At 43.9% G+C, this 15,153-nt stretch overlaps 1 pseudogene; it reads right to left on the bottom strand.

Annotated features, from left to right (window-relative positions):
* Nucleotides 1-3,651: 3,651 nt before the first annotated feature.
* LOC114512935 lies at nt 3,652-7,796 on the bottom strand (annotated as a pseudogene).
* Nucleotides 7,797-15,153: the final 7,357 nt, after the last annotated feature.

Here is a 15,153-nt window from a genome sequence, read left to right as displayed (position 1 = left end):
CTTAGGTTGTACTTTACATCCCCATGATTATTCTGTAACTATCAATTTAAGCTTCTTAATCCCTTCATCTTTTTCACGCATCCTCCCAAAACCCCTCCCATCTGGCAACTGTCATAATGTTCTCTGTATCTATGAGTCTGTTTCTGTTGTGCATGTTCATTTATTATGTTTTTTTAAATTCAATTGCTGATAAGATATGTATTTATTGCCATTTTATTATTCATATTTTTTATCATTTTTTCTTCTTTCAGAAGATCATTGAACATTTTATGTTATACTGATTTGATGGTGGTAAACTTCTTTAGCTTTTTCTTGTCTGCGAAGCTCTTTATCTGTCCTATTCTAAATGACAACTTTGCTGGGTAGAGTAATCCTGGTTGTAAGTCTTGCCAATCCATTCTGGCCTGCAAAGTTTTTGTTGAGAAATCAGCTGACAGTCTTATGGGAGCTCTCTTGTAGGTAACTAACTGCTTTTCTCTTACTGCTTTTAAGATTGTCTCTGTCTTTAACCTTTGGCATTTTAATTATGATGTATCTTTGGTGTGGGCTTCTTTGGGTTCATCTTGTTTGGGACTCTGTAGTTTCCCCTAAATATCCAATTACCTTCTCTAGTTGTCTGATTCTTGGGTCACTCTCTTAAGAAGTTCCCTGAGCAGCCTCTCTTAAAGTCAGGAGGGAGCATCTTATTTGGGTATGAGATAGGGGAGTATGAAGTAGGGGATAGCTAGTGGGATGAGGAAAGAGAAAAATGTAGTAAGCAATGAATTGTTTTAACTCAATCCCCTCCATAGAATCACAGATCTCTGGAGAAGACATATGTCTCTTAGATTTCCAAAACATTAAAGAAACAGGGCTGTGAGTTTGGGTCCTAAGTCACAGTGGTTATTTCCAGATGGAACTCTTGAAATCTCCATTTCTCATCATTAGCCACAGTCCAGATTTGCTATAATCCAGACTGAGCAGGAATGTATTCTGTCAATTCTATAAAAAACATATTGCACCCTTTGTTGCATTAGAAAATGACAGACCCCCCAGTAGGGCTTTGATGAAATGAAGCCTTAAGTACACGCAGACAACATAAAGTTGCCAGGGGGCATTATTTAACACAAATGGTCTTCATTTTACAAAGATACTGACATAATGACATAATATTAGGGCCAGAAGATATTTCAAGCCTTTCTGTAGCTAAGGAAACTGAAGCTGGCGCTGAAGAGCTCGTTCACAGGTCTGTCCAGGGGCAGACATAGAGCGCTGATGGTGCAGGGGAGGGAAGCTTCCTTCTGCTCTCCTGGATTTTCACATGGCTGGCCTGAGAATTAAACTGACATGAGCCACATTAATAGGAGAAAGCATACAAATTTTATTTAATATTTTTATGTGTACACAGAGTCTTCACAAGGAAAATAAAGACCCAAAGAAGCTATTAGACCAAAAAGCTTATATTTTACACAAGGAACTATAAATTTGAGGAAGGTGACAAGATCAAGGGGCTTGGACTAGGAGGCAGTAAATTGTGAGTGAGTAGAAAGTATATGGGGAGACCAATGGAAGATCAGGGCTATGTTAGCAGGCTTGTGTGTGCAGGTCCTTCAGGCACTGACCCCAGTCTCTGGTGATAAGGGTGTTCTCTTCCTGTACCAGGGAAGGCATCTTTCTCATGGGAAATTTTATGACCTGCTTTTAGGTAGAAAAGTGGAAGTCAGAGACCTCTTCCTGTATCTGCTGTTTCTCAGGTGACTTCAGCTCAAAATAATGTGCCAAAGGGGCATATTTGGGGATAGCATGTTTTGAACCACCCTTTCAATGGCAAGTCTTCACTGATCTAGTTATTGAGCCAACAAATGTGCACAGAACATTTACTGTGTATTCTGTACTGTGCCAGAGCCACAGTAAATGCAAGCATAGGTGCCTATGCAGGCATTATTAATTGATCACTGCACTCTTTCTGTTTTAGAACAATATCCAACACTGTGTTCCATGCAGTCAATGGAAATGAATGCTATCTGTGGTCCCCAGACACAGATGGTTCCTTTAAATAGTTCTCAAATGTATTTAAAACACAATAAAAATGGTGGGACTTGGCAACCTAAGTGTTGCAAGGAAAATACCTCCCTATGGCCCACAGCACAGATGCAGCTCTTCCAGTGCTGCTGCTGCCCACATCCTCCACTTTCACGGTCCAACTGCCATGAGCAGGTACAAAGGTGCCTCTGGTTATTTTTTTTTGGGGGGGGGTGAGGGGGTTGGCACCATTCTGTGTCCTTTCAACCCTCCAACAATATAAAGAGGTGACGACTTCCAATGCTGAAACATGCTAGTAATAATGAAGGAAGAGATAAAATATTAACAACAAAAACACAGTTATTTAAAAGTCCCATTTCACAGCAGTACTAGCAAGTATTTCTGGCCAATTGCTTACAACAACAGATGTCTGAATGAAACCCTGATCTTAGCAAAAGAACCACCATGTTTTCTCCCTGATAGTTTACACTGAGTCACTACACACCACACTGCTACACTCACCAACTTCTGTAAACCCCATCTTAAAGTAGTATGGAACAAAGTATTGTGCGTGATCAAGACAAAAATTAAAAACTGGAGTGTGGTAGAAAAGTAAACTCCAATGTTTCCAGCAAGGCGCCAGGGAGTCACTGATGGCTGGGCAGTTCATTTTACCAATTTAAAGAGGACTTAGGATTTATTCGACAAACTCAATATTCAGAAGCTTAACCAGCAGGGTCAAGTTGGAAGTTTAAAAACTCCCTTCCTTTTTTTTTTGTAAATGTTTTATATAAAACATAAAATCAAGTTCTACTTTATTTTTAAAAGCAGTGTTTTAATAGTAAATATATATATATATATATATATATATATATATATATTTATGTTTCTCTTTTTAAATGTCCTAAAAAGACATTTAAGCCCTGACCAACATGGTTCAGTTGGTTGAGCGTCTTCCCGCGAAGTGAAAGGTTGCTTGTTCTTTTACCAGGGAGACCTGAGTCAGAAATCTCCCCACCTCTCCTCAGTTCTTGTCTTGCTTACAAGAGAGTAATTCAAGTGACAGGTAATACATATAAAGAATACATACATATAGAGGTAATACATATAGAGGAAATGAGATAACAAGTTTATTTATGAAATATAGAGAGAAAATAAAATATTAGTAAGTTTGTTAGTACATTTGTTCTATACACTTGAGCAGCCAGCTGGCTATAAGTGGGCACTCAGCTAATCTGAGTGTGCCAACTATTGGGGTTCGGGGGTTATATACTTTAGTCAGTTTCTAGGTTCTCCCTCCTCCTCTCCCTTCCAGACTTTGGGACAGTCAGAAAGGCTTTCTTTCCCAGTTAGTGAAGATGATACACACAGAATTTCAAGGGCTTACCACCTCCTGCACTATTATAGTTTGCCTGTGATTCTTGGAAAGCCTGGCAATCTTATCAGACTGGGCTCAGGACTGCTTGGTCAAGGGGTGAGATATGGCTCCCTTTTGTTTCTAGCCTCCTGTTTTATGTTCTTTACTAGATTGTAAAGGGGAAGGCCTGCTTTATTTCCCCTTTGGCCTCTCATTCCTAGCTGCTACCTAACAGTTTGATTCCTGGTCAGGGGACGCACCCAGGTTGCAGGTTGGTTCCCAGTTGGGGCACATGTGAGAGGCAACCCATAGATGATTCTCTCTTATGCATCGATGTTTCTCTTCCTCCTTTTCTCTCTCCCTCCCCCTCTCTCAAAAAATAAATTTAAAAAACGACACTTAATAACAATACTTCAGAAAACTGGATTTAACTCTCCAACCACCCTGTCAGCTATTCACCGGGTATACACCTCATCGCTCTGGGAGAGACCTGTCCACCTGCTCTGGGCTGGGGGCTCAAGGTGGATCCACTCCACTCCCACAGGGTCAATGGAAAGGCTTCTCCCTCATATGCACTGAGCGTCCTGCATCCTGAGGTAGACTTGCTCAGACAGGCTGACGAATAGGCCTGTGTCCACTACACTTGGGATCATTTTGATAGATGTGTTCACTTCATTCCACTTGTGTATTCAGCCAAACCTCCAGCCCATAATAAAATTCCTATTATCTGTCACCAAGGGACCTGCCTTGTTGACAGCCACTTGAACTTCTGAGTCACAGCTCAGCTCACTTGGACATAGGCCATTGTGATAACCTTGATGGAAATGCCCTTGTGCTACTGATCCCCAAAGTTCTTTGATTCTTTCCTGAAATCAGGGATCACAATGAAGCAACTGGCATGCCTGCCACAATCATCTCCTGGGTCAGGCAGCCTCCACTGCCCTTGATAAGATTGAGATTAGCATCTACTTCATCAGCACCATCCATGACGAGGTCAACCTCTGGGTGTCAGTCCAGGTCACTGAGAGTTAAACTGTATCACAGGGTGAGTTGACAGGCCTGGAAGGAAGAGAGAATGCAGATGAAGTTCAGACTCCTTTGTTTTGCTCTTTCAGCTATTTGCTGCACAACATGGACAACTGTGTAACCACTTCCAGTCCCCAGCACTTGGTTATTCCTCACATGATTCTTCACCACCCCACCGCTGGCGAGCTTCTTGGCCTTCTCAGCCTTGAGCATCATGAAGGGCCCAGGAAGATGCTGTTGGCTTCTCTACCTTTGGAGCTGGTCCTGCCAGTGCCATCGTGAAGCCCAGGCAGCACGCACCCCAGTGGCTGAACATGGGATACTGGGACACCCAAGCCCACCAGGGCAGTGGGGCCAGGACCCACCCATAGAGGGTGCACAATATGGCCCCACTTTATATAATCTTCTTGGAAGTCCTGGTGCTTGTTCTCACATGTCTTTCTCCCAGACTCTGCAGGTCAATTGACCAGGATGAAGGCATATCTAAGCCCAAGGTCAAAACTATGTCTCTGAACCCTGACAACAGCAGCTCAGCTTGGACCATTAACAGGGCTATCTGGGACAGTACAAGGTTCCCTGCTCAGCTTATGGAACCGAGCAAACAGAAAATCAACGTAGGCAATGAAGCATTAAAGCAGCTTACAGCTCAGACAGAGAGAAGTGGTTAAGGAGGAGGGAGGGAGGGAGTGTCCAGAGCTAATGACCCCTTTTACAGTGAACTTGATACCAAATGTGGCACTATCCCAGTGATCTGCTTGTTACCTTGGCTATGGGAATATCACCAAGGCCTCTTTACGGCATTCGATCATTCAACAAACTGTCTGATCATGTATGATTTATCAAGCACTCTTCTAGGCCCTGGAGAAAAAAGAAGTCAGAAAGCCCATATTCTCGGGAAACCAGCAGTCTGAAAACTGAATACGGACACATAAATAAATGGATGCAAAAGGAGGTTATAGACGATTAAAGAAGTAACCCAAAAATCAGAGGGTTCTCAACCAATGAAACCATATTGGAGACCAGAACAGACTACATAATTTACAGAGCCCAGTGCAAAATGCAAATGCTGAGCCCCTTATTTAAAAGTTATTAAGAATATCAAGAGAGCAACAAGAGAGCCTTAAACCAAGCCTGGGCCCTTCTAAGTGCAGGTCCTGTGTGCTATGCGGGTTGTACAATCATGAAGTCGGCCCTGTTGGAGATTCTGGTCTCTGGAAGGATAAAGACCACCCCTGAGAGGACCTAGCTCAGTATATGTGCAGGGAGAAGTGGTCAGATAAATTCAGAATAAGCCCTGTGCTTTTCCCACACCGAGGATAACTTCTAAGACTGAGCATCGTGGTGACCCAGCATGAGGACACGGTGGTGATTCTTTGTGTCTCAATCCTATTTCTATATCCCCTGAAATCATAAGGATCCTCATCCAAATCTCCCTGCACAGCTTCTCAGGATTCACAGGCAAGTGATTCCAAGGTAGCTTATTCTGTGTCTGGCTTTGAAGAACATTTGCTAGCCAAGATCAGTCTTCAGCAACCTGATTAGAGGGGATGCTAATCAGAATCAGCTGAGTTCAGCCAGACACCCTGGGTTCCTGAAAATGCATGCCTTGGTCCACTGGGGAACCAAGAGCCACAATGTTCTTGAATATGCCAACAGCTCTAATAAGAGTGAAGAGTGCTTAATTAAAGAAGTAATTAGCTTTGTACATAGGAAGGAAAAAATGGAGGGAAGAAACATATCGGTAACTTTTAGTTTAGGAGCTTAGCGTTTGAAAGGGAATCTTATTGCTGGTTTGTAGGGAGAAACACAGTGCACCCCATCCTCTCACTCTGCCCTAGGATGGGGAGCGTTTGACCTGAGGGAAAGTCAAGGACATAATAGGGCTGTGGTGTGAAGGACTGGAACTTTTGATGTGATTAACAAAGATGTTAAAAGCTCTGCATTGCCAGTGGCTAGTCTCCTGGATTTCTCTCTATTGTTGCTATTCTTGGAGCCTTATCTTTTCTTATCTTTTTCTTATCTTTTCTGATCTTTTCAGCTGCTCTGGTAAGAGACACTTGAGGTGACCATTTGCTTGGAAGGGATGTCCACAGGTAAAAACCAAATGGTGGGTGGCTGAGGCCAGCTCTGCTCTGGTTCCCCTAGAGAAATGCTTTCTTCCCTCTGTTCTTTCCTTTGTCTTTGGGTTTGCCCTTCCTGCTTCCCCTTGTCATGGACTTAGTATCTAAACGCTGGGATTCAGGGGGTAGGACTCATAAGAAGTTACCAAGCCTGCTTATGTTCCAGGTCTTTGCCAGAGGTGCCAAAGGAGGGCCTTTGACCCACATGTGGCTGAGCCCAGCTACCAGGGTTTGAGGTCTTATAGTCATAAACCTTCCATGTAGCTCTCCCATGATTCTTTGATTTGGCTCTCAAATGGAGCTGAATCCAAGCTTTACTGCACTCTGTGACTTATCTTAATTCATTTAAACAAAATAAGCATTTATAAGTCCAGTATGGGCAAGGCACCTCTGATCAAAAACAAATTTTTATTATAGCTTGTGAAGAAACAAGTTCATTTTGACTTGTTTATGATAGTTATTAATTAGTTAGCATTGCATCTGACAATGTTCTTCTGGCTAAAGTTGGTCTCAGTCTTTACAAAGCAAAAGTTTTATTCTGGAATTTGACTAAGACCAGCAGAGACAGGCAGTATGTTTCAAAACCAGCCAGCTGAATTGGAGGGGAGGCCAAAAGGCATTTCACTGAAGCTACTGAGCAGAGTTCCATCTCCGGCCTTGCCACCCTCCTCAAGGCCCTGCCTCCCTTTCTCTGTGATTCTCAGGAACGGCCCGTGGCACATGCACAGCATGCTGTCCCTGGAGGTCACGGACTCTGTCAAACATTCTTATTCCTATTCAATTTGTCTGTTCCCAGAGATCTGACTTCTAACTATTTACATTGTAGATTTTTTATTTTACTTTTTATGCTATTATAGTTGTCCCACGTTTTCCCCCTCTGCCCCCTCCACCCAACCCACCCACCCCCACTTCCACAATCTCCTCAACGTTTCCATGTCCATGGGCCCTTCATACATGTTCCTTGACTAGTTCTTCCCCTTCCTTCCACCATTCCCCACCTCCCCACTCCTCTCTTACAGTCCGTTCCATGTTTCTATGCCTCTGGTTCTATTTTGCTCGTTAGTTAATTTTTTCCATTAGATTCCTCTTGTAAGTGAGATCACATGGTATTTGTCTTTCACCAATTGGCTTATTTGAAAGTTTTGCTCTACTATAAAAAAAAAAATTAAACAGTCTCCTATACTCTTAACCTTTTCACTCATGACCTCCTCTCCTTCAGGGCTGTAATCGAGACTTGGACTGCCCTGGAGGGCTCTGTGTCCTTGGCAGCCTCTCAAGTGGAGGCGGCTCATCCTTGCACACTTGCTCTATCTGATGGACACAGGGAGTTTCTTTTGGCTCTATGCTTCTTCCCATACGGTACTGCTCTTGCATATTCTTTCAAACTCCTTTTCTTTGAAAACAGTATCCATCAGCTTCCTACTGCTATTAGTATCCTATTGATTCTATAACAATTACCACAAACTAAGTGGCATAAAACATCACAAAATTATAACTTTACAGGTCTGGAGGTCTGAAGTCCAGAATGGGTTTCACTGGGCTACAATCAAGGTGTCAGCCTGCTCTGTATTCCTTCTGGAGCCTCTAGGAAATCAGCTGTTTCCTTGCTTTTTCCACCTTCAGAAATCCTGTTCAGACCACAGTCACCTATTCTTCCCCTGCCTAGTGTCCTTCTCACTAAATGTGCTCTTTGACCTCACAAAGCCCTATAGTCCCCCTGTTACAATCTGTAAACAACCTGCTCTCTGATTAGTTCCTTCAGTGACAAGTTTATCAACAACTCCATTCCCTCCATCTCTTTGGCCTCCTTGCTCTGCTTCCTCAGCCGACTCCCACCCTTGCAGAATCACAGGCTGAGGGCTTCGAAGTTGTAAGGGAAAGCTGTCCATCACTGCACTGCCTGGCACCCCTACAGGCGTGGCTCATTGAGCCAATCTGGTGAGCTCCCCCTGGCAGGTTCCACGCTGAAAATTCCAAACACGGACTTCTCCTCGAACGTCCTCCACAGCCTCCACATCCCTCTCTTGTGGTGTACGATGTCTTCTCAGAGTCCGAAGAGAAAATGGAGGCCACACGAGTCAGAGCATCCTGCATTTGTTCATCTTCCTGAAATACATCTCTTCTTGCCTCCTTTTTCTGTTAGCTTAGGGGGCGAGGGGGCCTCCTTCTGTCTGACGGTCAAGCCCTTCTCCTGTGAGCCAATCCCATCTCCAGCAATTTCCTCCTCTTTTAGACCTCCTTAGTCCCCCTCCATCCACACTTCTCCACAAACACGTTCAAGCCCTTCTAGCCCAACACAACCCTTCCCTTCACACACACCTACCCTCAAGTTTCATCAAGTCTCTTTCTGCCTACAAAGGTGGTACATGAATAAACTGAAAAACATCACCAAACCTGAAAAACACTTACTCCTTCATTATAAAATGAGGAAAAAGAAAGCTTTTAGTGGGAAGTCATCCACCTCTACAGTGACCCAGAAGTAGGAGGGGATGCCGGTTTGGGGCCCAGACCTTACACATGGTAGTGGTGGTAGGCTTCTCTTTGTAGAAAGAACACAAGATTAGGCACAAACGTGCAAGGTAGAAAAACGGAAGGACAAGTAAAAGTGATGGGTCCTGAAGCTCAAACCATATCAGATTCCCAGTAAACCTGCCCCTGCCCAGGTGGTACTCTGGGATGTTCCAGTAACTAAGAATGTGACAAGAAAGTATATGTCTAGAAACTGGCGTATGTTGTCTGAGAAAATGCTTCCCAGAAGATAGTAGGCATATCATTGCTAGTATTCAAAAAGATTTGGGGGGATGGGGAACAGATAATCAAAAAATGTTAAGCCATGTCTTTATATTCTATTTGTGGTGAGGAATACCAGCTTTCGATTTATGCTCATAACAAAAAAAAGTTTCTCTTAAAAAATCTTTATTATTAATTGTTAAATAAATTAATTTTAGAAATTAAGTTAATAATAGTACATACTGGTGGTGTAAGGGTATGGCAAACATTATGAAGACAGTATGAGAATGATCATGTTTGGGAGGCACTGAACCAAAAGGAATGAGATGGTTTCTCTAAAGAAAAATCCAAAGAAACAAAATTTGTCACTGCACTTCCATTGCTGCCCAAGGAGAAGGTCCCACAGCCCATAAGCATGCGCACCTGAACTATGTGGAATATATTCCACGGTAGAGATGGATGCACAACACAGCACAGCCTGAGGACACCAGCTGTAGCAAGACGATTCCTCGGGCTCTGAGTTCATGCTTCCTGGCAATATTCTGATTATACCTAGGCTTTGCCTAAAAGATATAATGCTCTCGTTGGTAAACCGTGAACATCTGGCTTGCTTGGTAGTTTATTACTCAGTACCTATTAATCAACCAGCAGTTTGGTTTTTTAACATAAGCTCTCATGGGCTTGGAGCCCTGTGCTGGCAAACTTGGTGTCTGAGCCCACCAGACTGAGGATTAGAGGTCGGTCTGCCAAGGTGATCTCACCTTTATCCTTGTCTAGGTGGCCAGCCTGCCCTCCTTCCTCCGGTGCCGTCTGACCTGCCTGGACATCACACAACTGCCTCACTTACTTCTCAGCATTTCAATTGGCCTCTGGCCCTGTCACCCACTAAGACTGTTCTCAGGAAGTGTATTCATGCTCTTCTTATCTGATTTGGGCTTAAATTCAGAGCTCAATCGCTATTGACCTCTCTTTGCATGCCTTTGAACATTTGACGCCCTCCATCTGGTTGATGCCCTCCATTGGTTCTCTGTCAATTTTTTAAAAAACTGTTCTCTGCCCAGATTCCACTTTGGCTTGCTTAATAAACAGAAATATCTCCCTGGCAAAGGGCAGAGAGCAGAACGTTGGGGTCAGACCACTTACCAACCACAATAGCCCCCTTGAACCATGGTTTTGCTTTCCGCGGTTTCAGTTACCCCCAGTAAACCATGGTCCAAAAATATTAAATGGAAAATTCCAGAAATAAACAATTCAGAAGTTTTAAATGGCATGCTGTTCTGCGGAGCATGATGAAATCTCATGCTTTCCTGCTCTGTTCCACCCTAAATGTGAATTGTCCCTTTGTCCAGTGTCTGCATGCTGTATGTGCTGTCTGCCCGTTAGTCACTTAGAAGCCATCTTTGTCATTCCAGAGAAATAAAATCACACTGACTGTCTCAATATCCCGGTACTTGTATTGTAGTAACCTTTATTTTACTTCATTATAGCCCCCAAGTGCAATAGTGGTGATGCTGCCAAAGAGAAGCCGTAAAGCTTATGTATGTATAGGAAAAAATATAGTATATACAGGGTTTGGTACTATCCACAGTTTCAGATGTCCACTGGGGGTCTTGGCACGTATACCCCATGAATGGGGGGACCACTGTATATGGACTTGGGCAAATCACTTAATCTCGCTAAACCTCAGATTACTCATGTGAAAAACAACAGCAGCAAAATATCTTCTAAATGAAATTGTTGCTAGCACTAAATGAGATAATCCACATAAAGCGCAGTGCTTAGCATATGATGAACACTCAATAAGTGACAGCTGTCTTTTTTCTCAACCACATGCATGGCAAGTTAGTATTTTAACTGTCTGCTGATTATCTACAGGCCCCTCAAACCGAGTGTGTCTACAACTGAACTCCTTAACACCATTCCTACCACCCTTCCCCAGACTCACCAAACATATTTATCCTGTTTTCACCTATTACTATCTTATGGTTAGTAGTGTTATAATATAGCCAGCCATCTAAGGCAGAAAATTTGGAGTAATTGTTTTACTGTACCTCTCTCATACATCCCCCTCTAACGGGCCACTAAACTTTGAATTCTTTCCCAAATATTGCTCCTTACGTCTCATGTTCGGGCCTCAGTGGACTGTTGCAAACACTCTCTAAAAGTTTCTTTTCCATTCTAATTAATCATCTCCAATGCTTTCAGACTTTTATCTTTCTTTAAAAATAAACCTATGACATCACTCCTCTGCTTACTGCTTAATCAGCTCCGGGCCTTTCACATTCTGGATACACTGAGCCGCTTCTCACTCCCTCCCCACCGCCACACTCCCTCCGCACCGCCTGCACTAAGGCTTTGATAAATGCTTTGCTCTCTCAGTTGTCCCGCTCTTCTCTGACCCTTGTGCTCCCTCAGCTTCAGCACTCAGCTCAAACATCGCCTCCTCCGTGACAGTTCCTCTGGATCAGAATGCTATCAATTTCTTATGACAGGGCTGATTATGTTGTAATGTTTCTGTTTTTCCCACTTGGGTGTGAGCTCCCTGACCACTTCCATGGTTGTTTTCCTCACACAGTACTTGTCACTGTGGGAGCAGAAGAGAGGCAGGTAGTCAGAAGGCAGCAAGCTGCACCTCCCATTGGTTGAGCAATCACCATGTTCCGAATATTAGCATTCTACATCTATTTTCTCATTCACTCCACCTTTATCATCATTCCTTGGTCCATCTTCTGTAACATTCATCTGGTAAAACTCCATCCCTGGTTGTATTCGTTTTCTCAGGCAGCCATAACAAAACTCCACAGACTGAACAAAAATTTATTTCCTCCCCTTTCTGGAGGTTTAGAAGCCAATCATCAAAGTGCCCTCAGGGCTGGTTTCTGGTGACAGCTCTCTTCCTGGCTTGCAGACAACATCGATTCACTATGCCCTCACATTACCTTTATTTGCACACACAAAAGAGAGAGCTTTTTGGTGTCTCTTCCTCTTCTAATGAGCACACCAGTTCTATGGGACTAAGGCTCCACCTCTATTGTTACAGGGTGCAGCCAAGAGGGGGACCCCAAATAGGCATTTTAAAATGGGGTCCAGAACTTAAAGTGTCTAGGAGATTTTGGGATGTCTCCATCCCCCACCCCAGGGTGTGTGTTGGGGGAAGGGACGAATGGAGCAGGGCCATTGAGAGCTGCTTAGCATAGCAACAGCCTTGCAGCTAACCTCTGGGTTGGTCATTTAACATATCTATAGCCTTTGGCTGGTTGCATAGATATGTTAAGTAGCTGTGATCAGCTCTAGGACAGGGGAACAGAAGTACCTTCCCCCCAAGATGGGACCTGGGAGGCAGGTCCCCTCTGAGTTATAGCGCCTGCGTGGGAGCTCAGAGAGGATTGGCTCCAGGACATGGGGCCACGCCTGCCCAGACTCATGATGGCAGCCCAGTAAAGCTGGAAGGATACGAGTTCTGGCATGTGAAGCCGAGTGTGGGAGGAGTCGGAAATGAGGCTGCAGAGGAAGATTGGCCGCGGGGATTTAAAACCCAGATTTGGCGGCCATTGAGAGGAAGCATGCGGACCTGATGGAGTGTAGACTCCTGCAGCCCTGAGAGAGGAAGAGAACCATGTGCAGCCATTGGAGGAGAGCCATGTGCAGCCATTGAGGAGAACCATGCTGCTTTAGGGAGAAGCATGCTGCATCTCAGAGAGAGAGAACCACGCGGCCTGGCAGAGTGGGGACCCCCACAGCTTTAGAAGGGGGAACCACCACCTGGTTTTAGCAGAGATCCTGGTGACTCAGCCGAGGGTGCCAGGAACCCAGGGAGGTCTCCCATTCGAGATCAAGTACTAACTGGGAAGAACGAGAGGACGATTAAGCCATGGACTTCTATTTCCTTTCCTGAGATACGGTACTCTGGACTGGGCAAAGGGGGAAGGAAGTTAGGACTGTGTGTTTGTGGGTGTTTTAAGGGACTTTGGGATTTTGATGAAGATATTAAGTCACTACTTTAAATTTGTATAGCATCAAATAAACGTTTCCTTTCCTTTTCACGAATCTCTGGCATTGAGAGACGTCTTTCCCCTGGCGGCGGACATAATGGACCCGGGGCCTTCTTTCAATAATAGTATATCATCCCAGGCCCCCCTTGTTTGTTCTGTAACACTATGACCTTATTTACCATTTATTACTTCCTTATAGGCCCTATCTCCTATATAGTTACCTTGGGGGAGAGGGCTTCAACATATGGATTTTGGTGGGGGGGGACACAATTCAGTCCATAACGCTTCCTACTCTTCCTACTGTTGTGTTTGTACCCAAGTATCCAGACACAGATGAAGGAAAGACATACAACCATGCCAACTAGTCTCACTTTAAAAGCTCAAGTGAGCCCTGGCTCATGTGGCTCAGTGGATTGAGTGCCAGCCTGTGAACCAAAAGGTTGCTGGTTTGATTCCCAGTCAGGGCACACGCCTGGGTTGTGGGCCAGGTCCCCAGTTGGGGGCATGTGAGAGGCAACAGATCAATGTATCTCACACTTGGATGTTTCTCTCCCTTTTTTTCTTCCTCCCTTCCCCTCTCTAAAAAATAAATAAAATCTCAAAAAATAAAATAAAATAAAGATAAAAACCTCAAGAGAGCCCACCCAGCAGGCTTACATATTGATACATTCCTAGACCCTCTACTCACCGCCTCTCTAAGAGGACTGTTCCACACCTTCTCCTTTGTCGTCAATCGTCCCAACAGGCCTTCTTTTCTCCTCATCCTCAGCTGAAGACCTTACTTCCTACTTCACTCAGCAAATCAAGTAGTCATTTCCCCATCTATCTGCATCTGTTCCCATAGCAGTGGGTGGATCATCTTGAATGTGGAAGAACAGGACACCATGCTAAGACCAGTCTTCCAATTGTGCATAGATTCCACCCCCCTTACCGGCTCTGCAAGAGTCCTGTTTCCAACATCATCAATGTCTCCCTTTCTGTTGGATAACTTCCTTCAGCATAAAATGGAAAGATATGACATAGACATAATATCTCCCAGCTTAGAACAATGATACTAAAAACAAAAACAACAAACCTCCATAGCTCACTTCCTCTGGCCATTGTTTCATTTTGCCTTGTAGAAAAATGCTTTGAATGTGTGATGAAAAAATATACTGTATCTCCTTCTTTGCCATTCACCCTCTGGAGCCCACACCAATGAGGTGGTCATCTCCCCACTTTACCAAAGCCATACTACTTGAGGTCACCAATGGTTTCCCAGTTAGCAAAATGAACCAAAGAGCAGGTTTCAGTCCTCATCTTACTCAATCTGCAAGCTGCCATTGGTAGAATTTATCACCAGCTCCTTCCTGACATGCTCTTACCCATGATTTCTGGGACAACTTGTTTCCCCCTCTTAGTGCTGCTCATTCTCAGGCTCCTTGGATGGATCCCCACTCTTTCATTTCTCTCTTGTGTGAAGACTCAGGGCTCATGTCTCTTATCTCTACCATCACTTTCTAGGTGTCAGGATCTTGACTTTGACTATCATGTTTATCCTTAAAACTCACCAGTTTAACATGTCTAACTCCTACCTCTCTCTTAAATGGTTTTTGCATGTTCAATAGATACCTTCATTCTTTTTCCCAAAGTTGTTCCTCCTCTAGTGCTCCTCATCTCAATAAATAGCATCATGATTCATAGTGTTGCAGGCACCAAACCTTGAAGTCATCCTTCACTCTTTCTCTAACATCTCATATCCACTCTACCAGAAAGTCATGTAGATTCTAACTGTGAAATAGATTCAAGATGTACCCGTTCTTATCTGCTCTGCTGTTGTCAACTTGGTCTTTGTCACTAGGATTTCTCTCTTGAATTGTTGCAACAGCCTCTTACTGTAACACATGTCTACTTTTATTCTTATATCACTACCATCTATTCTTCACAG

Source organism: Phyllostomus discolor, chromosome 2 (assembly GCF_004126475.2).
Source record: "Phyllostomus discolor isolate MPI-MPIP mPhyDis1 chromosome 2, mPhyDis1.pri.v3, whole genome shotgun sequence".
NCBI lineage: Eukaryota > Metazoa > Chordata > Mammalia > Chiroptera > Phyllostomidae > Phyllostomus > Phyllostomus discolor.
This window is presented reverse-complemented; position numbering and strand designations above follow the sequence as displayed.